Genomic DNA, 14,168 nt, shown 5'->3' with positions numbered 1-14,168 from the left:
TGTCTGCCACCCAGCCTTTGCAGACGGAAAAGGGTCTCCCTATCTAACGGCGCACAACCCCCACCCCCTCCCCTAACTTCTCTCGCGCGCAACCTGCCCGCACTCTCTCTCACGCCCTGCCCACTCTCTCTCCCCTCCCCACCCACTGCTGCCGCCGCCGTCGGAGCCGCTCCGTCCCACCACCCCGTCCCGACTGCCACAGCCGCCCCCGGCCACCCCAGCCCGCTCCGGCCCTCGTGGCGCCCATGCCGCCCCCTGCCGTCGCCCACGCCGCCACGTGCCGTCGTCCACCGCGGCCGACGCCCCCCCTCCCCGCCATCGTCCACCGCCGCCCATGCCACCCTGCCGCCCACTATCGGTGAGTTCTTCTCCGTTTTCTTTTTTATTAAGTTAATTACTTTAGTTAGTTTATTAGGTTAGTTTTTTATTATAGGTTAATTTAGTTAGTTTATTAGGTTATATTATTAGGCTAATTAGGTTAGTTAGTCAGGTTAGAAGAAAAAAAGAGGAAAAAATGAAGGAAAAAATGAAAAAGAAAAAAGGAAAAGAAGAAAATAATTATAGGAAGAAGGAAAAGAAGAAGGAGAAGAAGAGGAGGAGGAGGAGGAGGAGGAGAAGGAGGAGGAGGAGGAGAAAAAGAAGAAGAAAAAGAATAAGAATAAGAATAAGAATAAGAATAAGAAGAGGAGGAGGAGGAGGAGGAGAAAGAACAAGAAGAAGAAGAAGAAGAAGAAGAGTAGGAGAAAGAAGAAGAACAAGAAGAACAAGAAGAAGAAGAAAAAGAGGAGAGAGGAGAAGAAGAAAAAGGAACACCGACACCCCGACACTGAGCCTCGACCCCCGACCCCTGACGCCCGATGCCACTGACCGCCGACCCCCGACACCCGACGCCACTAACCCACGACCCCCGACGCCACTGACCCCCAACCCCCGAACCTCGACCCCCGACGCCACTGACCCTCGACCCCCGATGCCACTAAGCCTCGACCCCCGACCCCCGACCCACGACCCCCGACCCCCGACGCCACCAACCCCCGACCCTCGACCCCCGACCCCCGACGCCACGGACACCCGACCCTCGACCCCCGATGCCTGAAGCAACTGACCCCTGACCCCTGACCCCCGACGCCACAATCCCCCAATCCCCGACGCCCGACACAAGTAATCCTCGACTCCCAACGCCACTAACCCTCGACCCCCGACCCTCGACCCCCGATCCCCGACGCCACTGCCCTCAACCCCCGACTCCCTACCCCTAAACCCCGACGCCACTGACCCCCAAACCCCCACCCCCGACACCTCTTCGGCCTCTTGTTGACCAAAAAGACCCCCGACGCCACTAACCCTCGACCCCCGATGACACTGACCCCCGACCACCGACGCCACTAATTAACCCCCGACCCCCGACGCCACCGACAGCCGACACCACCGAACCTCGACATATTTTCCGATTATGTTAATTATAAAAACATCATATTTGTGTTGATCGAGGGAATTTCAATGTGCAGTTGTTCGACGACCTCCACGTGCGTTGGATGAGCTCCGCCTCTGCGTTTGTTCGTGAGCACAAATAACTTCTCCTCCTACCCCCTTAATTTGCTATGTTCCGATCTTTGTGCCAATGAAACTTGCCAGCTATAGGTTTCTTCAATCATGAGTATGCGTGACCAGTATGCGTCTCCCATTCAAAAGGGAGACATCTACAAATATGCATGTCTTTGCATATTTATAACCGCCATTCTTTCGAATTGTCCAACGTTATCCATGGAAAACCCGAGTATGTGTAGATTGGGTTCATTTTCCCGTATGTTGTGCTCCAGATCCGATGCGAAATTTCGTCAGTGCCTCCCTGTTGTTCTCCGGGTACACATCCTCTGTGCTTATTGCCGAGACATGTATCAAGAGAACAGCGGGGAGGTGCTACCGAAATTCTCCATCGGATCTGGAGCAGAGCATGGGAAAACGAACCCAATCAACACATACTCGGGTGGGATTAGGACCTATCTTTACTATTAGCGTGTACGTTGCATGGACGTAATAAAACTAGCAAACTTGATTAGCGGATGAATATATATGATGAATTATATATTTAATTCTTGTATTCCCATAGGTAAATAGGCAAGATGAGTGATCATGCTTGGATGTACACTGATCACCCTTGTCAGAAAGACATAACCCATGAATGGTTAACAAAAACCAGGGGATTTGTGAGAGCCGCATTTGCAAATGGCCAGCAAAAAACATGGTGCCCCTGTCCCAAGTGCGACAACTGGAAAAAGCAGACATAGTTTGAAATGTATAAACACCTGCAGAAGTGGGGTTTTACGCCTAATTATATGGTGTGGACTTTTAATGGTGAGTCTGACCAACGTGCTAGAGCTGAGGTGATTTGTCGTCACACCGACGAGCATGGTACCGGGATCGAAGATATGGTGCAATACTTTGATGATGCTCGGGATTCGGACGATGAGATGGAGGAATCTGCAAAGGCCTTCTATTAAATGTTGGAGTCTTCAAAACATCCTCTCCACGAGCAGACTGAGCGTCATCAGCTGGATGCCATCGCGCAAGTAATGGCTCTGAAGGCTCAATTCAACCTAAGCAAAGAATGCTACGATGCGATGATGTTGATATTTGGACACTTTCTACGCAAACGACATGTACTGCATGCAAACCTATACCAGTCAGAGAAAATCCTCCGTGTACTTAAGATCCCCTATGAGAAGATACATGCCTATGAGAATGGATGTGCCTTATTTAGGCTTCAGTATGCGGCCTTGATCTATTGCTCCATTTGCAATTCTTCCATGTATATTGTGGTAGAAAACGGTATGGGTGAGAAGAATCAGACTAAAATCCCAATTAGTGTTCTTCGGTATATGCTAATCATACCAAGACTTCAACGTCTTTTCATGTTCGAAGAGATGGCAAGACATATGACATGGCACAAATTGGGCAAAAGAACCAAACTAGATGCGGATGGGAACAAGATGCTAGTACACACTTCAGATGGTTTTGCATGGAAGAACTTCGATGCATTACATCAGGATAAATCGGAAGATCCAAGGCATCCTAGAGTTGCCATCAGCACGGATGGGTTCAATGTGTATGGTATGACGACAGCACAATACAGTTATTGGCCTGTATTTGTCATTCCACTCAATCTCCCACTCGGAGAGATTATGAAAATAAAGAACATTTTCGTGACGTTGATAATTCCAAGGCCCAACTATTTGGGGAAGAATATGAATGTGTACATGCAGCCACTTAAGGATAAGTTGCAAGTAGCCTGGGATAATGGGATCAAGACCTACGACGCCGCTACCAAAACAAAATTCAAAATGCATGTGTGGTACATGTACTCGACGCATGATTATCTAGCGTTTGTGCTATTCGCTGGCTGGTGTGTGCATGGAAGGTTCTCGTGCACCACATAAAAGGCAGCTCTTCAGTTCCGTTGGCTGCATGCTGGTCGCAAGTTTTCTTGCTTCGACATGCATAGACAGTTCCTGGATCCTGACCATAAGTTTAGAAAAGACAAGAAGAATTTAATCAAAGGTAAACTTGTCAAAAACACTGCACCAGCTGCGTTGATATGCCAACAGACCCTTGATCAGTTAAACGCTCTCGAGCCTGATCCTTTGCGTCCAGGTACTTCAAAGGGTATAATACGGAAGACCCCTGGAATCACAAGTCATGCTTACGGGATTTGTCTTACTTCAAAGACCTCCTTTGCCCACACAACATCGACGTGATGCACACTGAAAAGAATATTGTGGAGGCCATTTTGGTACATTCTTCGGCATAGAGGGGAAGTCAAAAGATAATCCTAAGGCTAGAATCGACCTGGAGGATCTATGTGATAGACTGTTACAAAACCTGCGACAACGGAAAGGAAAGCAAAGCATAGCGAAGCCAAAGGCATGGTTCAATCTTGAAAGGCCAGCTATGAGGGAAATGCTATTATGGATGAAAATGCGGTTGATGTTCCCCGATGGGTATGCTGCGAATCTGAAGAGGGGAGCGAGTTTTGAGAAATTGAAAATGTCTGGTCTCAAGAGTCATTATTCGCACTTATGGATTGAGCGGGTAATGCCGATGATGTTGCGTGGCTTTATCCTTGAGGATGAATGGCCTGAGCCAAGTGGCCATGCTGATAGAGACGAGGAGCTGGGTGAGGGAGCCACCGCCTACCAGCGTGGTAGTTCGAGGCTCCCGCTCGTGCCGGCGACCCGCGAGAAGAGGTGCTCGATTAAGCCAAATGGGGACAAGTAAGTTAATTTACTCTTATTTAACCTTTTGCCTTCATGTTTTCTCAAATATCTAATCTTTTCGCTTTAATTTGTCATAATGCAGGGGTTGGATTGTTGCCAAGGGTGTCCGCAAGCCCAACAACGTCCTTGGTGTGCTTTGTCGTCAACACTTCCCGGGGTTTGTTACGTTGCCCGGTCGAGAGCGAGATGTAGGAATGATCTGGGAGCACTACTTGGGTGCCCCAGCCACGCCAGAGGTGGAGATCGACGGTATTTTGTGCCACACGAGGGCCGACATGATGATCCGACAGTTCTGGGTAATTTCTCCTTTACACAATTATAAATCAACCATAGATAGTTATTGTACTAATCGGTGTTGTCTCATTTGCAGACCTACAATAGGTGTGAGGAGGCATACGTGGAGGACGCGACAAAGGTTATCGAAACCTAATGTCACTGCCTTCAAAACTTTCGGCACGAGGCTCCGGTGCAGGCTATTCAAGACTACTATGCCTTGCGGCCTATTAGTAAGGACAACGCAAAGTGTCGCGATTCTAAAATGGAGAAGGAGCATCACATGAACGTAATTACATATTATTAAGGCCTTCTACTTAGTTTCCTTGATTTGATTCTTACGCGTTGTGCTCAAATTTCTCTTTATTAACTTAGGTGCCCCTGAGGTGGTGTGTGGATAAGATGGATTGTTGGGAGGCCTTGGTGGATCAGTGGTTCTCCGAAACGTGGGAGGCCAGCCACAACAACGACAAGGAGAGGCGTGGCAAAATGGTTGGTGTGCCAACCCATCAGGGAGCGTCAACTTAATCCAATTTGGCGAGAACTTGGTATGTGGTTTGCTTCATGCATCATGGAATTCATTCTTAATGCTATCTTGAGCCCTTTACTAATACATTTTCCCTCTCTCTCTCTTTTAGGCGCGTCACAATAAGACGGAGGTGCCACAGATGTACGACATGTATGCGATGGCTCATACTGCCTCGTACAAGAAGGTCAAGGCATTATCTGAGTCTAACCTCGAGCATCCAGAAAACTTCACCAACATCTCCTCCCACCACAAGCTCGTGAAGTACACAGATCACGGGAAGGCGAGGAAAGGGGAGGACTTTAACTCGAGCGAGCTGGTGATGATAGCTGGCAACGGGAGGCCCCATCGCTCGATCGCCATTGGAGACGGCCTTCTACGTTGTCCTAGCACTCTCCGGCAGATAAAGGCACGCCAAACGAGCTCCTGTCCTGAGATAACACCTCGTCCACAGCCTGTCGAGCTCGCCATCAAGGTTAGTTTAATGGACTCAACTATCTTTCCACATTATGTTATGCGTGGGAACCAATATGATTAGAATGCTAACAATGAGTTGTGTTGCAGGATGCTATTCTGAAAGAGAGGGAGGCAATGCATGCGCTTTTTGTGGAGAAGGATAAGGAGATGAAGGAGCTGGAGGAGAAGACGGTTGCATTGGTGGAGGCGGAGAGGGCAAGGAATGATGCGTCTAACAGGGCCATGTACGAGCTCTTCGTGGTAAGTTTCTTCTTCATATTATTTCAAATCTTGCATTTTAATGTCCATTTCATTAATAACTAAAAAGTTTGACTTGTCGAAACCAAATGTACAGTCTATGTGCGAGAAGACCGGCCACGTCCCTCCAGCGATGCCAGTCATTAACATGGCGGGGACGGTGAGTTACATTTCAATGCAGTGATCTCAAGAGTGTCGTCATGCTAAAGACACATTGCAAACGATGTTTGGTGCAGAATATCTCCCGAAGCGCATCGCACGACCCTTCTATAGTGGAGCCTTCTCTAGGGCAGCCTTCTCCAGGTGAAACAAGCCAAAGCCACCGTGCTTCACCGTCGTGATGACGATAATGGTATGTTATTTCTAATGTTTTGCTGAACAACCACATAATGGTCCATTATGGCTTAATAAGCATAGTTAGCTCCAAAATGACATATTTAACCCAAGTTAGCTCCAAAACGACATATAGTTAGCTTGGCTTCCACCTAAATGACCTATTTAATAAAATATGACCTATACTTAGCTAAGTTCCCTCCTAAATGGCATAATAAGGCTTACGTAGCTCCAAAATTACCTATTCCCCCTAACTTAGGTATTAAATGGCCTATAATTAGCGTAGCTAGCTCCAAAATGGCTTAATAAGCATAGTTTGCTCCGAAATGACCTATTTTACCCAAGTTAGATCCGAAATGACCTATTGGCTAGGCTTCCACCAAAATGAAATAATTAGCTTAGTTAGCTCCAAAATGGTTTATTTAATAAAAACTGACCTATACTTAGCTAATTATGCTCCAAAATGACATAATTAGCTCCAAAAATACATAATTAGCTAATTTAGCTCGAAGAAGAGGACAAGAGGAGAAGAAAGACGAAAAATGAAAAGAAGGAAGAAGAAGAAAAAAGGAGAAGGGGAAGGAGGAGAAGAAGGAGAAGGAGCCCTCCTCCTTCTCCTTCTTCTTCTCTCCTCCTCCTTCTTCTTTTTCTTCTCCTTCTTATTCTCTTCTTCTTTTCTTCTTCTTCTCCAACTCCTTTTCCTTCTCCTTCTCCTTCTCCTCCTCCTTCTTCTTTTTCTTCTCCTTCTTATTTTCTTCTTGCTTCTTCTCTTTCTTCTTCTACGTAGCTTATGTTCCCCAACAAAGACATACTTAGCTAATTATCCTCTAAAATGAGATAATTAGCTTAGTTAGCTCCAAAATGGTCTATTTTATAAAAAATGACCTATACTTAGCTAATTCTGCTCCAAAATGACATAATTAGCTCCAAAAAGACATAATTAGGTAATTTAGCTCAAAGAAGAGGACAAGAGGAGAAGAAAGAGGAACAATGAAAAGAAGGAAGAATAAGAAGATGAGAAGAAGAAGGAGAAGGAGAAGGAGAAGAACAAGGAGAAGGAGCCCTCCTTCTTCTCCTTCTTCTTCTTTCCTCCTTCTCCTCCTTCTTCTTCTCCTTCTTCTTCTCTTCTTCTTTTCTTCTTCTTCTCCTCCTCCTTCTCCTTCTCCTTCTCCTTCTCCTCCTCCTCCTCCTCCTTCTTATTGTTCATCTCCTTCTTCTTCTCTTCTTGCTTCTTCTCTTTCTTCTTCTACGTATCTTATTTTCCCCAACAAATACATACTTAGCTAATTATCCTCCAAAATGACATAATTAGCTTAGTTAGAAAAAATCATCATAAGAACCTTTGTTAGCTCATTAAAATGACTAATTTAGCTCTGAAATGACGTAATAAGCTCGAAATGCCATAAGAACCTTGGTTAGCTCATGAATATTATATACTTAGCTTGTTCTCCTCTAAAATGACTTAATTAGCCCATTTAGCTCCAAAAAGACATACTAAGCTAATTTAGCTCCAAGAAGAGGAGACATGAAAATAAGGAAAAAGAAGAAAAAGAGAAGAATAGAAGAAGAAGAAGCAGAAGGAGAAGAAGAAGAAGGAGCAGAAGAACTCCAAGAAGAGGAAAAGAGGAGAAATGAAAATAAGGAAGAAGAAGAAGAAGAGAAGAAGAGAATAAGCAGAAGAGAAGAAGAAGAAGCCTTCTTCTTCTTCTTCCTTCTTTTCATTTCTCCTCTTCGCCTCTTCTTGGAACTAAATTAGCTAAGTATGTCTTTTTGGAGCTAAATGGATATGAAACTTACTTATTTATTCTCCTCTTCATCTAGTCTTCTTCTTCTAACTTACTTATTTCCCATTTTGCAGATTACATTCACTTCCCGGAAGCTTGCATTATATTGATGGAGTGCTTCAATATGGTTTCTTCTAAAATGGCTTCACAGAAGCTTGGATTCAAAATATTGTAGTAAATGGATATGAAACTTTGTATGTATGGATGAAACTAGTGTAATATATGGTTTGGTATGGATGAAACTTGCATAATATGTATGTATTATGGATGAAACTTATTTTAATATGGTTATGAGTATGGGGAAATGTGTGTGAAATATATTATGTATTATGGATTATGGATGAAACTGTCATATATATATATATATATATATATATATATATATATATATTCCTGGTTTGTGTGAAAATTGCTGAATATTGTTAAAAATAAAATAAACAGTGGCAGTTTGGACTCTTTCCCGTCTTCCCACGGACGGCAAATGGGTTATAGCAGACGGCAAAGGGACTAAACTGGTGTGTCATAGCAAATCGGTGTAGCCTTTGTTGTCTACCCACAAGGATGGCACACGACAAAGGGTCCAAGGGCAGACGACAAAGGGGCAAACTAGAGGGGCTTTGGTGGCACCTTTGTCGTCAGCCCACAAGGATGGCGGACGGCAAACGGTCCAAGGCAGACGGCGAAGGATGTGTGGGCCCAACAGGGTGTCGTTAGCACTTGACGGAGGTGCCCGTAGATGTGTTGTCCCATATACTTCGCCGTCTGCCCCCCTCACAGCAAATATCCTTTGCCGTCAGCTGTCCCAATGCAGACGGCAAAGAGGCCTTCACTGGATTTTTGTTTCCCGTCTAGTTTGCCGTCTGCTGACGGACGGGAAAGGCCTTTTCCATCCAGGGTGTCCCCCTTTGCCGTTCGTCATGGCAGATGGCAAATTTCTGAATTTCAGTACTGGTTGAATCATACAACAACAATCCCTCAACGTGCGAGAAATAATCACGCCAAAGTCCTTATCAATAGCAGAGAACATATGATGAAATTTTTGTAGGCGGCCAAACCACCTCAAAGTTATCTTTCGAATAAGTCTATTGATCCATCACTAAGTGTCAAAAACATCCCTAGAGATAGTACTACAATAAAACCATATGACACATCAATCAACTCTAATATCACCTAGGTCCTCAAATGTCACCCCGAGTATCTGTGAGTTATTATTTGATATGCATCAAACGAATTCAGATTCATAATATTCGATCCAACACAAATATCTTCAAAGAGTGGAACTCAATTCATCTCAACAAGATAGAGAGAGGAAAACCCCATATGATCCAACTATATTAATAAAGATAGTGGTACATCAAGATCTTGTCGTATCAATATCACGAGAGAGAGAGAGAGAGAGAGAGAGAGAGAAAGAGAGAGATCAAACACATAGCTACTGGTACATACTCTCAGTCCGAGGTGTGAACTACTCCCTCATCAAATACGTAGTAGATCGCTTTGATAAGAGGCTTGCAGCGGTAGAGTAAAATTTACAAGTTAACTTTTGGGGTTTATACTATATATAAGAATTGTGGGCACCGGAATCACGCCAAGAAGTACCACACGGGACCCACAAAGGGGGAGCGTACGCCCCATGCCCTTTGGGGGCCCTGTGAGTCTTTTGGTGCTCCTCATAAGCTTCGTGGGTTTCTTTCCTTCTAGGAAAAAATCGTCAATTTTTTCATTCCGTGTGAACTTTGTTTGGTATGTATTTATTTTTAAAACCAAAAACATGTAGAAAGCAACAATTGGCATTGGGTACTCGATTAGTATGTTAGTCCAAAAAATCATATAAAAGTGCACCAAACACTACTAGGAAAAGGGTTATAGATAATATAGATACTAATGGCGCACCAGACAAGTGGTGCGCCACTACTATATAGCAGTGGCGCACCATGTGCAGGTGCGCCATTAGTGTGATGGACACTAATGGCGCACCACACACACGGTGCGCCACTACTAACAAACTTTTTTTATTATTATTTTTCCAAAAGTACTAATGGCGGACTAGGGCAGAGGGCGCCATTACTAGTTTAACTAGTAATGGAGTACCACTCACCCAGTGCGCCACAACTATAAATTTTTTTTTTGCAAAACTACTAATGGCGCACCACATACCAGGTGCGCCATTAGTAAGCCTGGTTACCAATGGCGCATTCTGGAAGGTGCGCCATTAGTAACCCGGTCTTACCACCACTGCCAGCAGAGCACCGCACCGCTCCAGCCCCGGTCTTACCACCCGGTTTCTTGGCTGGAAGAAAGCTTGATTGAAATTAACCTGATTCTAGACATTCTGTTTCTTGCTATCTGTGATAACTTCTCAAGGTGCAACGGTGGGCTGTGGTTATCTCTGTGCTCGCTATTTAGGGATATGCTCTCTGGCTCTTATGATATTGGAAAAAATTTTGTGTCTGCTGAAGCAAAGAGATCATTTCATCATGCTAAAGCTCAGCTACTCCTTATTCTCATTGAGACTTTGGACCTTGAAAATCTCCTCCGAATGGTTCACGACGAAGTCTCTTTCAGTGGAGGGTATTCCTAGTATTCTGTTGCTGACATTCTTGAGATGGATATTGAAGTATCAAGATTGCGTGAATTTGAAGTGGAATCGGGCCCACTACTTCTTGCTTGGGCAGTTTTTCACTACATGCTCCTGTCTACCGTGCCGGCATCAACGCATCGACATGAAGTTAGGTCCGCACTCTACCATCCCCACCCCTCCCCTCCCCTCCCCTCCGTCGTCACATCTTTTAACCTATAATTTATTCCGAATTGATTATTACAGAATAATCCTCGACATAACCTGTCTGCTTTATAGATTTTCTATTATCTGTGCATGTTTATTGGCACCCTCGCACGAAACACAATTAGTTTCTAGATATGATCTGAAATCCGAATGTCAATCGTGTTAATCTGTGCTGCAACCACTGTGGTCTGTGGTTGTTTTGCTGCTTCGCTGATATTCGTTAGCTATGTGACACTCATGTCAAGTTGTGAGCCTGCATGTCGGTCTAGCCGTATGTGGTTTCGATTTCATGATGACCACAAAGGTGGAGCAACGAATTTAACCTCTAATTATTAGATTCGAATTGATTATCAGGGAATAATCCTCGAGATAAACGGTTTGCTTAGCATTTTTTTTATCTGTGCATAATTTCCACAGATGATCTGAAATCTGAATATTAGCCGTACTAATCAGTAATGCAACTCTTGTGATTATAGTGCTTCGCTAATCTCTGTTAGAAATTTATATATGTCGTGGGACACTTATGTGAAGTTGTATAAGATTTTCATTTCGTGATGGGCACCCCTGTTTTGATGCCTATGCGCATCGCCAGTGTTTCATGGCCGGTCGGATGCCTTCGTGCCCCACCGGTGCTCATCACCTCGGGTCGATCTGTTCATATGCTAAGTTTCCAGTGTAGAGGGCTGGAAGAACGAATTTAACTCTACTTGTAATGTTTGTCTCATTAGAGTGTGAAATTTGTTTAAATTGATCAGGAGAACAATCCTGGAGATAATTTGTTTACTTATGGTTTTTATTTGTGCATGATTCTTTTCACCTTACACCTGGCATGATCTCTCAAGATGATCTGAAATCTGAATGCTAGTCGTATTAACCCATGATTCAATAACCATGGTAATTTTTCTTTGTTAATCTCTGTTAGCTATGCTTCTGTAAAATTTGTGGCGGTGTCTCAACATATATATGGTGGTCCATGATTTCTGTGTGTTTTTTTGGCACCTTAGACGAAGCATAATCCGTACAGAGGATCTGAGTATTAGTCATGCCCAAATTGGGGCGTTAATCTCTGTTTGCTATGCTTCTGTAAAATTTATGGCGTGGAACACATATCTGAAATTATATGGTGGTTCATGTCATGTAAAAAAAGTAGTTGCAAGCAATGTATGCATAGCTGGCAGCAATGATGTTTAAATGTTTACTCTGACGCAGGAACCACCGAGGCAAACATACATAGCTGGAAAAATTATGTCTTGTGCGTTCTTTCATGATTGTGAATTCCAGGGATCAGCTAATGTAGCAGCAAAAATTTTGTCTGGTGCGTTCTTTCATATTTTGCATATACTCGTTGTTGCAGCTGTATGATATTAGTGGGAAGAGCCCTGAAGTACACTTGAACACTAAGATGTCAATTGATGCCATTTTATCATGCATGTACTGATCAGCCATCAAGTTGCTTACTCATCATGATCGAGTGCAATGCACCTTTTTATATATCTAATGCTTCTTGAACTTGTGGCATCCTCTCTAATGCTTCATCTGCTTGGTATGATTGGGTAATTGCTCATTCTGATTGTACTTGACTATGTTAATGCAGTTATTGTTCAAAAGCACATTATACTCCCATCAACGTTGGTAATGTCAAAAAATTAAATTTAGACATATTGTGCTTGAGGTGTTCATAATACTGATTATTGGTTCTGAAGGCATAATTGACTTGTTTGTTATGGTCTTTACAGAATATCTTAAAATAGGAGCAGAGGCAAGATAGTTAGCTGCAAAATTTGAAGTTGAGAATGACTGGAAGGACATCAAATTCAGGAAGCCAACATGGAGGACAGGAAGATGATTGAAGAACTCCTGCAGGATGAGGAATCAATACCAACAAGCAGTGATTGGGTTGTGAAGCTGGGAACCAATCTTTACTACAGCGCAAATCTGACCAAATCTCATCTGCATAACAAACAAATGCCATACAACAGGGTCATTTATAAGGCATTTGGCTGCAGTTCTCCTGATAACTCACCAGTAAAACTGGAAACTTGCGAGAGGAGTCAAGACAGGCAGAAGAAAGTAGCCTTTGCTGGCCGATGGTGTGGGAAAGCATGGATGTCAAACCAGGTCCATCCATTCCTAGCTTAGAGAATTGAAAGCAGTGAACCGGAGGAGGCTGACAAGTCTAGTGGAGTGGAAGCCTCCAAAAGAAAGAGTAGCACCATAACAGATGTACCGAAATCAAGTATGAAAAAGGAGAACGTGGCTCTGGAGGTAACAACAAACACCAAGAGGCCCAGACTAGCTGAGAGGCATAGTACCAAAGCCTTAAAAGGTGTAGCTGATGTGTCCCACCCCTCACCAACTAGAGTGGTTCCCCGTGTTAGCTTTAGGATTGCCGATAGAGCAAACAAGGTGAAAACAGAGATGACAGAAGAGGATGATGACCCTGCTTGCCGTCCGAAGCCAAAGGCCACTTCCCATTCGCGAACAGGGCCACCAAAGAAGATTGAGGCTAAAGCAAAGAAGCAGATGAAGACGAGCAAAGGAGACAGCAAGATGATGGCTCCAGCTGCTCCAAAGGATGATGAGGAGCACCCATCTACTGCCAAGGGGGGTCCTTCTGTGGGCTCTACCACTAAGCTGGAGTTGTCTGGGCGTAAGCACATAACCAGAACCAAAACGATGAAGCAACTGAAGAAAGCCACAGGAGAGGAGAGGACTCTAAGAGATGATCCAATGCGCGTCGAAGGGTACACGTGCAGCATCGAGGGTTGTTCAATGAGCTTTGACACGAAGAATGAACTGTCCCTGCATGAGCGCCACATCTACCCGGTGGATGGCTGTGGAAAGAAGTTCTTCACGCACAAGCATCTGCTGCAGCACCGCAAGGTTCACACCGAACAGACGAAGCAGCTGAAGAAGGCTATAGGAGAGGAGAGGACTCCAAGAGATCATCCGATGCGCGTCGAAGGGTACACTTGTGGCATCGAGGGCTGCTGGATGAGCTTCGACATGAAAAGGGAACTGTCCCTGCTGTGTGTTCTAGATGATTGTTAAGATGGTCAAAACTATGCTTCCTCTAGGTTAATTTGTTTGTCAACTTGCGTTCAATGTATGTGAATGTTTATAAACATATTTTCATTGTGGTGTAATATGTGTTTATCTTGAACCTTCTTGTGGGTGTGAGGATAATAATTGAATATTTTTAGAGCTGGTAGTATAACCTGTGGCGCATCATGAGCTATACTAATGGCACGCTTGGGAGGCATAATAATGGCGCACCTGGGAGGCATACTAATGGCGCACCTGAGAGGCATACTAATGGCGCACCTGGGAGGCATACTAATGGCGCACCTAGAAGGCATACTAATGGAGCACCTGGGAGGCATACTAATGGCGCACTTGGGAGGCATACTAATGGCGCACCATGAGCTATACTAATGGCGCACTGCCTGGTGCGCCATTAGTATACTAGATACTAATGG

At 44.4% G+C, this 14,168-nt stretch overlaps 1 pseudogene; it reads left to right on the top strand.

Moving 5' to 3' along the window:
• The first annotated feature begins 245 nt into the window (after positions 1-245).
• LOC123427144 lies at positions 246-13,788 on the top strand (annotated as a pseudogene).
• Positions 13,789-14,168: the final 380 nt, after the last annotated feature.

This window comes from Hordeum vulgare, chromosome 2H (genome assembly GCF_904849725.1).
Source record: "Hordeum vulgare subsp. vulgare chromosome 2H, MorexV3_pseudomolecules_assembly, whole genome shotgun sequence".
In the NCBI taxonomy this organism is placed as follows: domain Eukaryota; kingdom Viridiplantae; phylum Streptophyta; class Magnoliopsida; order Poales; family Poaceae; genus Hordeum; species Hordeum vulgare.
Note: the sequence above shows the minus strand (reverse complement) of the source record. Positions and strands in the feature narration are given on the sequence as shown.